The sequence below is a fragment of the Rhinatrema bivittatum genome, chromosome 3 (genome assembly GCF_901001135.1).
Source record: "Rhinatrema bivittatum chromosome 3, aRhiBiv1.1, whole genome shotgun sequence".
NCBI classification, from domain to species: domain Eukaryota; kingdom Metazoa; phylum Chordata; class Amphibia; order Gymnophiona; family Rhinatrematidae; genus Rhinatrema; species Rhinatrema bivittatum.
Window position 1 is genome coordinate 299619876 of NC_042617.1, and position 10624 is coordinate 299630499.

A 10624-nucleotide genomic window follows, 5' to 3' on the forward strand; every position below is an offset into this window, starting at 1 on the left:
AAAGGCACCTGGACCAAATTCCACTTGACCCATTATATATTCCTGTGAAACCCATTTCATTAGTCAGTCGACATGGTAAATTAGAGTTTTCTTCCTTTTATCTGGCTGAGCTAGTTTATAATTGACCAGGCTGGGTTTTATTTTGTAGACCTCGTAGGGCCCTTGCCAATGGGTGAGCAACTTGCTTTCAGAAGAGGACAAAAGAACAAGAACTTGATCTCCAGGCTGGAAGATTCTATGAATTATGGGATGGTTATATGCCTTAGTCTGAGCAGTCTGAGCTTTCTCTAAGCAGTGCGGGCTGCCTCCCTGGCTTTTTTAAGATGCTCCTGTACCTGTATGACATAGTCCCTGAGACTCTGTCCAGGGTTTCCTTCATCCTCCCATGTCTCTTGAACCACATTTAATATGCCTCGGAGATCACGTGATGCTGTGAAGGGAGAGGACGTGACTTTCCCTTCTCCGTTCCTCACCCTACATCCAGGCCCATCCATTGGCCTAGTACCGGTTTATAGATTGCCTCAGACTCATCTCTCTCTTGAAGTGCACACCGGACCTTGGGGAAAGTCGATGGAAATCTGATGGTGACGCGATTTAATAAGAAGGAGAAGGAGAGGGGCAGGCCTGCAGATATGCAGCCCGAGGAGGAATCCAGACCCGCAGAGGTGCTCCAGATTGCGGCAATCGCTGACATTAAAACAGTGGTGCAGGAAGCTCTCTGACCGGACCTCCGTTAAGCATACCGAGCTATCTACATAAATAATGGGATTTGAAACTAGTGTCGCCGATCTGGAATAGCAGGTCTCAGATATCCAAGATGGCCACCACAACTTTCTAACAGAAATCACACAGCTGAAAGCTACCCTGGCCAAACAGGCGGATAAGCTGGAGGACCTGGAAAGCAGGTCGCAAAGATCGAATCTTAGATTTGTGGGCCTGCCAGAGACATTGTCAGAAATAGATCTCGCTTCTTTTTTGGAATCGTGGCTCACCCATGAACTGGCCCTTCCTGCAGCGTATGGCCCATTGAGAATAGAACGTGCTCATCGACTCAGTCCTAAAAGAAATGACACCACCAGGCCAAGAGTAGTAATTGCTAAAATCCTCAATTTTGTGCTCAAGAGTGCAATTCTGCGTGCGCTGAGATCAGGCAAATCTCTCATATATGAGAACCAGAAGGTACTTATTTTCCAAGATTTCTCGGCAAACCTCACCATGCAACATCGGGCTATGGCTCCATACTACACTAAAATATATGCCCTTGGTCTTAGAGCTACACTGGTGTACCCAGCCCACCTGCGTGTCTCCACTCTACAAGGAACCAGATGGATGATCACGGTCGAGGAAGAACAGCAATTTCTTCAGAAGCAGGAAGCCTGTTGCACCGAAACACCGGGGTCTCTGAAATCCTGACTTTCCTGAGAGTTAAAGCATTACGGATTTCACGGAGAAAGCGGACTTAACCATAGTCTGGCCTAGCCAGGGAGTGCCTCCAACATGCATGAGGAAAGCAGTTTACCCGCGCTTCAGTACTTGCAGTTCCAAAAGTAAAGAGGCACATGTTAAAGGAGCCGGATTGTTTAAATTTCCATTTCAGATGTTTCTGTCGTGACTATCAAGGGCGTGGGATTGTTCCCAGTGGACTATGGTGGTTGCCGCTCCATACTCAAGTTTGTTTCTGTTTCACTGACCAGGTTTCTTTACAAAAAATTATCTTGAGGCATTTGTTGAACAGTTTTGTATTGCAGTGGGTTGGGGGGGGGGGGGGGGTGCAACGGTGCACACAATTGTGATCTCTCTAACTGAAAGGGGTGAGTTAGGAAAGTATGAAATAGTTGGAAGGAAGGAAAAGGGGATAGGGAGGGGTGGAGGGGAAAGGGGAGGGCAGGGGTGCAGAGGGAACCCTACACACTCTAGTTAAGACACTGTGTTCCAAGATCATACCAGCAAAGTGCACTATGCTTGGTTCAGATGTGGCAAGAGGCGCAGAGGATGGGAGCCTTAGCTGGGAGGGCTCCCATTAGGCTGGCAATTTTTAGTCTTTACACAGTTTATTGGGAGATGCATATGAATGGCTAATCGAGGACTGCGTCTAATATCCTGGAATGTTTGTGGCATTAACTCTTCAATTAAGAGATCTAAAATTTTGACGACACTGAGGAAAACATCCGCTGATCTTGTTTTCTTGCAGGAAACACATTTGAATGACTTGGAACAAGGGAATTATGTAGGGGTTGGGTGGGAGCGGTTCATTATGCCTCGGCCACCTCGAGATCAGCAGGAGTAGCTGTACTGATTAGTAAACATACTCCACTCATAAGGAAATAAAAAACCCAGGTGGCAGATATATTATACTGGTCACTTTTATTTTAATATTGTGATGTAGTGCAGCGCTGCCGGAGGCAGGAATGGATAAGATACCATATGGCGGCTAGTAATACTAGAGCCAGCCAGCAGGAGGAGCAGGTGAAGGCGAGAACTACAAATCCCAGGTTCCTAGAACCACCACCTGACCTGTAGGGAGAGCCTGGAGGTGAGCAGGTGTCAGACTCTGACACTAATGAGTCACACAGGTGAGCCTAGGGAGCTAGAGGAAGGAGGTGCCTAGGTAGCAGCAGTGGCCAGAAAAAGCGAGTGCCAGGAAGCAAAGGGGGAGGAAATGGAGGTAGGTTCCGGGGGAGAGGAATCCTCCAGCTGTCTCAGGGGTACAGCCTAGCCTGAAAAGGGAAACAGAGAACCTGTACCCTGAGGGAAGTTAGGGCAGGTGTGTTTGCGGGTGGACTGGAGAGCTGGGGGGGCTCAAACAGTGCCTTTGCTCCAGCACCTGTGTCAAGGGGTTAGACTGCTGGAGAGCGGGGGCAGGGTCATTTGTTCAGCTCCTGAGGGGACGGAGCCAATGTAACAGATTCAGCTACTCTGCTTTATAAAATTGCTTTGAGGAACTTCTTTCTCTCTGTGTTATCTTTGGGGGTTGGGGGACTGCTTCAACCCCACTCCATTCAAAGAGAACCCAGAAGCCCCGCAAAACCAGGGCCTGCGGAGACCTGAACCAAGGGAGTCCTGTGCGACTGAGGGACTCCAGGGATATCCAGGACTCGCGAGGGGCCTGAGCTGGAGGCAGCGGAGCGGCACCCAAGGCAGCACGGGCGGTGAGCCTTCACAAATATATATGCCCCTAATAATCCCCATCTTGATTTCTTCCGAGAAATTTATAAGCACCTGGTCCCTTACATGGAACATATCATTTTACTCGGGTGGGGATTTTAATACCATACATGACCCTCAGACAGATAAAGATAAAGCCCGTCAACGTGATAACGTCCTGGATAATGGTATTCTTTTTCTTGAACGGTCCCTTCACCTGGTAGATACCTGGCACACTCTGCATCCTACCGAAAAGGACTTTACACACATCTCCCGCACACATATGTCACAGTCCAGATTGCATTACATTTTGCTGAGTGAACACACCTTCTCTAAATTACAAGAGGCGGGCATAGATGATATAATTATATCAGACCTTGCCCCGGTGTGGGTAACAATAATAGGACCCTCCATAGTCCCCACAGCTTCTATTTGGCGTTTTCCCTACTATTTAGTAGACGATACTCACTTTCAAGAATACCTTTGGGAAAAGTGGAAGGAGTACCAACACTTTAATAAGGAACATGTGAGTGACCCTATACTATGTTGGTACACTGCAAAGGTAGTCTTATGGAGGGATATCATCTCCTATATGCCAGAAGGAGGAAAATGTCGGACAAACAGCTTTTAGCCTTAAGTGCCCAACTTCAGCATGCCAAACATGCACTTACACTAGTTAATTCTCAACTAAATAAAGATTTCTGGCAATTCAAGGCCCTTTGATGTATTAATTATTTAATACATCAAAGGGCCAAGAAGAGTCTAATATACTATCAATATAAATGATTTCAATTTAGTAATAAATCAGGAAAGTTGATGTCCAACTTAATTTGGGCACAGTGTGGTTCCCGCTATATTACGGCCATAAGATCCATGCCGGATCAAGAGGTTTTTGACACCCCCTCAATTCTGAAAACATTTAGGAAATATTATTCCAGCCTCTATAAGTCGGAATTTTGGGACCCTGCGGCTTTGGAACGGTTCCAATCTCAGTTGGAGTTACCGCGTCTAACTTACAAACAACAAAATTGGTTAACTCAATGCATAACAGAAGAAGCGGTTTAAGACTCCAGGGCCAGATGGATATTCAGCAGAATTTTATAAAAATTTGGTTGACTCTGTGACACCTCTGCTGATGTGAACCTTTAATGCAATAATTTCCTAGGGGTCCTTCCTAGCCAAAACTAACTGTGCACATATCACGCTCATACCTAAGCCAGGTAAAGACCCAATGTACACCACGTCTTACCAGCTCATCTCTCTGCTAAACCAGGATCCAAAAACTTTAGCCAAGATATTGGCAGAACATTTAGCGACCTGCTCCCCACCCTGATAGGTCCTGGTCAGGTGGGATTTGTACGAAAGTGGTATGCTCTTACTAACATTAGGAAACCTTTAACAGCTATGGCCCTCTGCAACCAAGTTGGGAAACCCTATCTAGTTGTCAGCTTCGACACTGAAAAAGCGTTCGACAGAGAAGAATGGGACCATTTGTTCCACATTCTCCATTCAATGGGGTTTGCTGGGTTCTTTTATGATGCAGTCTGACTGTTATATAAGGACCCATCAGCTATTATTGCAGCAAATAGATCGATGTCGGAGGAATTTCAGGTGGGCAGAGGCACAAGACAAGGGTGCCCCTTGTCACTGTTGCTTTTTTTTATTGCAACTCAAACCTCTCATACGGACCATTCAACAATCCCGGGCGGTGAGGGGAGGCCGTTTTCAATCCGAAACGTTTAAATACGCTGCATTTGCTGACATTTTGGTTTTCTAACAGATCTCCAAAAATCATTGCCACCATTATTGCACATATTTATAGTTTGGTTTATTTTCGAGTTTTAAGCTTAATTCCAATAAATCAGAGGCATTAGTGTTTCCCATCACTCTACAGGGGAGGTGGGAAGGATGGTACCCCCTAGCCTGGGCTAAAGAGGTAATCAAATACGTTGGTGTGTACATTTCCATGCCATCTTCCCAGTTATACACTTTAAACATTACACGATTATTGTCCCACACATAGGAACGACTCAAGGCTTGACACTCTCTTCCAATCTCCTTGGGAGGATGAATTAACTTGTTTAAAATGGTTATCCTTCCCAAGTGGATTTACGTATTCCAAAATGTATCTTTAACATTTAAGCGTAAAGACTTGGCATGTTTGGAGAGGGGACTGCGCACTTTTATCTGGCAGGGGAAAAAGGCAAGGATTCCATTCAGCTGACTGCGAGAGGTTTGGGGGAAAGGAGGACTGGGGGTTCCAGATTTGTACAATCTAGCCAGTAATTTGAGAATAGTACGTGACTGGATACTGGGAGAGACCCAATATGTAAACATTTCAGCAGAAAGAACGCTGGTAAGCTCTCTGGACCTGAGATTTGCTATACAAGCCACAAGGGAGAAAATCACACTTCCAATATCTTTAAAGGTCTTAATCTCTCCTATCCGACACACATGGCTGGTAATCACGAAAAAATTGGCATTACCCTCGATTTGTGCATACCTGCTACCGATAATGGGAAACCCAGACTTCATGCCAGGCTCACAATCGGCAGGTATTAGAAGCTGGGTCCTCAAAGGAATTGCTCATTTGGGCAATAAATCGGATGGAGCCGGGATAATGCTCCCCCTACAAGAAATTACCGACCTTTATGGTCTAGCTAGGGCCCCAGAGTTCTCCTACTTGCAGATAAAGCACTATGTCAAATCTCTACCAGAAGCCTCTTTGCAGCTGGTAGCAATCCAGACCCTTGAGGCATCTCTGCAACTAAATAAAGAACGCACACCCTCATTATCTTACTATTACAAGTATATGAAAGAGCGCGTTTGGATCGATCCAAGTCCGTTACTAGCGGAAAGGTGGAACCTGGAAGGGACATTCACGGTCACAGAAGCCTTGCTCCGCTCTTGTTTTCACATCATATCTCGAAAAACCACTAATATCTACTTCTGTGAAATGCAATATAAGTTCTTATGGAGGGCGTACATTTCTACCACAGTGGCTTTCTAATCTCATCTCGTATCTTTGGCAATCTGTGGGGAAATGTATCCGGGCAGAGACTATGCTCTCACATCTGTTTTGGGGATGTCCATTTATCAAGTGTTACTGGGGTAGAAATGTACACTATCTAGTGGAATTGGATAACTGTAACTCCGTCGCCACAATTGGTGTTGTTTGATAGTTTTCCTCCCTTGTTGGTCTGAGGTATTGGACCACGTTTGTTTTTTTAGGAAAGCATGCTATGTGGGAAAGAAATTAATACTGATCCATTGGAAGAACTCGGTCCCGCCTTCCTTTTGGGAGTGGCGCACTCACTTGCATCGGATCTTACAGATGGACTGTATGATTTGCCGGAATTCCCCAAGACACCATAGCAACTTTCTGCAAATTTGGGACTCTTATATTCAATCTTTACTGCACCGGTCCAGAAGTTTGATATTGAATGGTTGAAGCTGCTGTTTTAGTCAAGTATTTTGTTGTTTGGTAACACAATGCGAGATTTACTGATCTATAGACAGATCTTTTCTGTGTGTAGGAAGGGGGGGGGGGGGGGTGGAACCAGAGAGGCAACTGACTGTTTTGCTGTATTGGACTGCATGTGCACATAAGAGTAATTGTGTACATGCAGTATCTATCTACTGTTGTATGTTTTATTTTGCCAACAATAAAAAACTGTTAAAACTAATATGCCTCTTGGTCTTCTCCCGTATAATAACTCGAAAGGCCATTGAGCTCTGGGGCACTTTGCGGATTGCGAATAATACATAGGACAGTAGCAAATCCCAATTTTTGCCATCTTCATCTATGAATTTTCACAACATTTTCTTAAATGTCCGATTAAAGCACGCCAAGAGACTGACGGTCTGTGGATGGTACACTGATGTATGTCGAGTGTTCACCTTAATACTGCAGAGTAGCTTCAGTTCTTTAGCGATGAATGGGGTTCCTTGATCCATCAGGATCTTTCTAGGGAGCCCCAGCTAAAAGAAAACCTCCATTAGGCCCGTCGTCACCATCAGAGTCTTCATATTTCTGAGGGGAGTGCCTCGGGATATCCTATAGCATAATCTAGGATCACAAGGATATACTTATTCCCTTGAGTTGTTTTTTTCTAGTGGCCCCACGAGGCACATTGCCACCCTTTCAAAAGGGATTTTAATTATGGGCATAGGAATGAGAGGTGCCATCTGAACAGCAGCAGGTTTGCTGAGTTGGCAGGTAGGGCAGGACTAGCAATACCACTGGACCTGTTTTATATCCCCAATTAATAGAATTAGGTCAGTATTTTCTCTCAGGATTTTCCCTCAACCAGGTGGCCCCCTAGAAGGTGATTATGCACTAGCTGCATGACTTTCTGGCAATAGGACTTGGGAACTAGAAGTTGCTCTATTAGCTCCCCTTTCACATGCCCCTTTATGACTCGGTATAGCAAGTCTCATTTCATTATGAAATAAGGAGGCTCAGGTGTGATCGCCAGAGCTCCTGGAACCCCCTTACAGTCTATCCTCTGTAGGAGTTTCCTAGCCCACTTAAAGAACTCGCCCTCCCTCTGGGTGCATTGAATCTCTCTGTTTTAACCCTCTTTTTCCCAGTTAAAGGGGTTGGGCATAAGATTCGAGCTGGAGTGCGGTTCTTCCTCTGACTCAGAGGTAACCTCCCCCTCTGTCTCTTAGTCGGCTACACAATTATAATTGTCCATTGTCTCTGTGTTTTTTGGTATTTTTGAGACCTTAGGAAACAAGTCCATGTCCTCTATGGGAAAGAGTTCAGGAAATGGTAACTCCTCATTATTGGTAGTGGGTGTATCTGTCGTGAGCAGGGTCCAAGGAATGTTAAAGTTCATTCTCTCCTAATTAGGGGGCCACCTGGTTGAGAAAAAAAGGGTAGTAGGGGAGCCATTGCAGAATGCCCACTTCTATTTTGTCTAGGCTGACGGGTGTTTTGATCTGCAGTTGGCAAGTTGGGTATTGTCTGTGGTCGCCATGAATGCAGGTCAACAGTACCACATTATCTTAGCTGATTTGGACCTGTTTTACTGGCTCACGTCAAATGAGGGTCTTCATGCTTCCCGAAACCACCAGGGCCTACATCAGGATGCCATCTATTTTGACTGAAATTCCAAAAGTGCCAGTCTCTTGCCTGGGAATGTCCGCAAAAATAACAATAAGGTAGAGCCATAGCTTAATGTCCAGAGCTTCTTCTTCATGGTGGGGACTGTCCCAAGCAAAATGCCCACTTTCTCTACAAACAAAACATGGGGATCTCCCTAAGTTTTGCTCTGGGGTTACAACTCGCGTTCGGGTTGGTTCTTCCGGCAGCCAGAACCTCTGAATCTTAGGATCTCGTCGGCCTTTACGCTCATCTTAAACCTTCTTTGGGGAGCTTGGTATGTCTGGCATAGCGTGAGCCTGGTATTTGGCCTCGGCCACTTCTAAAGCCTTCTCCAATGTCAGATTCGATTGTTGGGAGACCCACTGTTGCAAAAGCTTTCTGGGGCTATCTAGGAATTGCTCCAAGAGAATTATCTTGGCAACCTCCTTGCCAGTCTTCCCAAATGGTGGAAGCCACTGCCCGGTGACATTGCAAAGTCTATGGAGAAGGATTCTTCCCAGGCTGCAGGAAGCCGGACCAGAAGCGTTGTCGATAAGTCTCAGGGGTGAGCCAGGCTCTCTGAAGAATGGCGGTCTTAACTTCCTGATATGTGTCTGTGCCATCGGGATTTGCGATTTGGAAAGCAGCTTGGCAGTCTCCAATTAGTAAGTTGACCCAGTTAAGTCACCCACCTGTCCTCCAGCCGCCGGTCAGTCTAGCAGTCCACTAAAAAATCTTTAAGAAGCTGTCGGGGGTCCTCTTCAGTGAGTCATCTTCAATATGGCCATGGCCAAGGAAGGTGGACTAGTCTGACTGTTTGCACCGCCCTTGCCACTTGAGTCAGTATGGTGTTCTGCTGAGCCATTTGCAGGTCCAAAATGCTTTGCAGGTCCAGATAGACCAGCATGCTGCTGGTCTGTCTGGACCTGCAAAGCATTTTGCAGCTGTTGCTGCCCAGTAGCCAGAACCCTTATGACTTGCTCCAGGTGAGGTGTTAGACAAACACCACTCTGGGGAAAGAAGAGAAAGCTAAAAAACAAAATCCTGTTGGCCTATCTGGCCCTGTCTTACTTATTGAACCCTCTCTATACCAGGCGGGCTATCCCCTTAGCTTGTTTGTGGAGCCATTAGGCAAGAAACAAAAGAGGCCCCAGGAACCAGTGAAAAAAAATCTCTTAAGTTTTTTTTTTTTCTTTCTGTACTGCAGCTGAGCCAGTACCCTTGATTTTCTCTTTAGGCCACCTGATCCCACTTTTACCACCACGTCTAGCATATGTTCTGGCCACAGCATAAGGAAGACAGCAGAATTGGCTGTTCTGGGTAGTAGGAAAAATGTTTATTTACTAGAAAAAAACCCCCTGTAAAACAAAACTGTAGCTCATCTCACTTAAATATCCAAAGCAATTCATACATAGCCAGTGCAGGGATACCATGGGCTCAAAGCAGTTCCCCAGAGCCTGCCTAACTTTTCTGGGCCCTGAACCTTGATAGTGTTAGGCAGGGAACCACCCAGAATCCTTTGCTCCTCTGCACCTTAAGGTGGACTGGGGCAGATGGCTGTAGTCTGTGCTTTAAAGTGGTCTGAGGGAGTCTTTTGTAAACTCCCTCATACTTCTATACACAAGAAATTTAAATTAGGAATTAATAATGAACCACACTTAGGACCCAGGAGGTAATCTTCCTGCTGTCCCCACCCCATCCCTCTGACAGGGAATCTTGGATATAAAGAGGTCCATATTCAGATAAACTTATGCAGATAAATTTGGAAGTATATTTGGCTATCTTAAAGTTAGCTGCCTAACTTTATCCGGATATCTTTAGGACATCTCTTTGGCCTGATATCGGGCCGATACAGTAAAAAACGCGGGAGATTCAGTAAATAAATGTATTTAAATTAGGCCCGGCGGTAAAAAGAGGCGCTAGGGACACTAGCGCGTCCCTAGTGCCTCTTTTCGGACAGGAGTGGCAGCTGCAACAGGTTTGACAGCCGACGCACAATTTTGTCGGCGTCGGTTCTCGAGCCCGCTGACAGCCATGGGTTCGGAAACCGGATGCCGGCAAAATTGAGCATCCGGTTTTCAATTCGCAAGCCGTGGGCCGATTTCAAATTTTTATTTTTTTTTTTAAACTTTGGGGACCTCCGACTTAATATCGCCAAGATAGTAAGTAGGAGGGTGCACAGAAAAGCAGTTTTTACTGCTTTTCTGTGCACTTTCCCGCTGCCCTGAAAATAAAATGTGCAGCTTGGCTGCACATTTTACTTACTGAATCGTGCGGGAATACCTAATAGGGCCATCAACATGCATTTGCATGTTGATGGCCCTATTAGGTTCAGGGGGGTTGGACGCGCTATTTCCCCTTACTGAATAAGGGGTAAAGCTAGCGAGT

At 45.8% G+C, this 10624-nt stretch overlaps 1 long non-coding RNA gene across 2 annotated transcripts in view; it reads right to left on the bottom strand.

Moving 5' to 3' along the window:
- Window positions 1-10624, bottom strand: part of LOC115087626 — a 144812-nt gene that overhangs the window by 72189 nt on the left and 61999 nt on the right. The window lies entirely within an intron of this gene.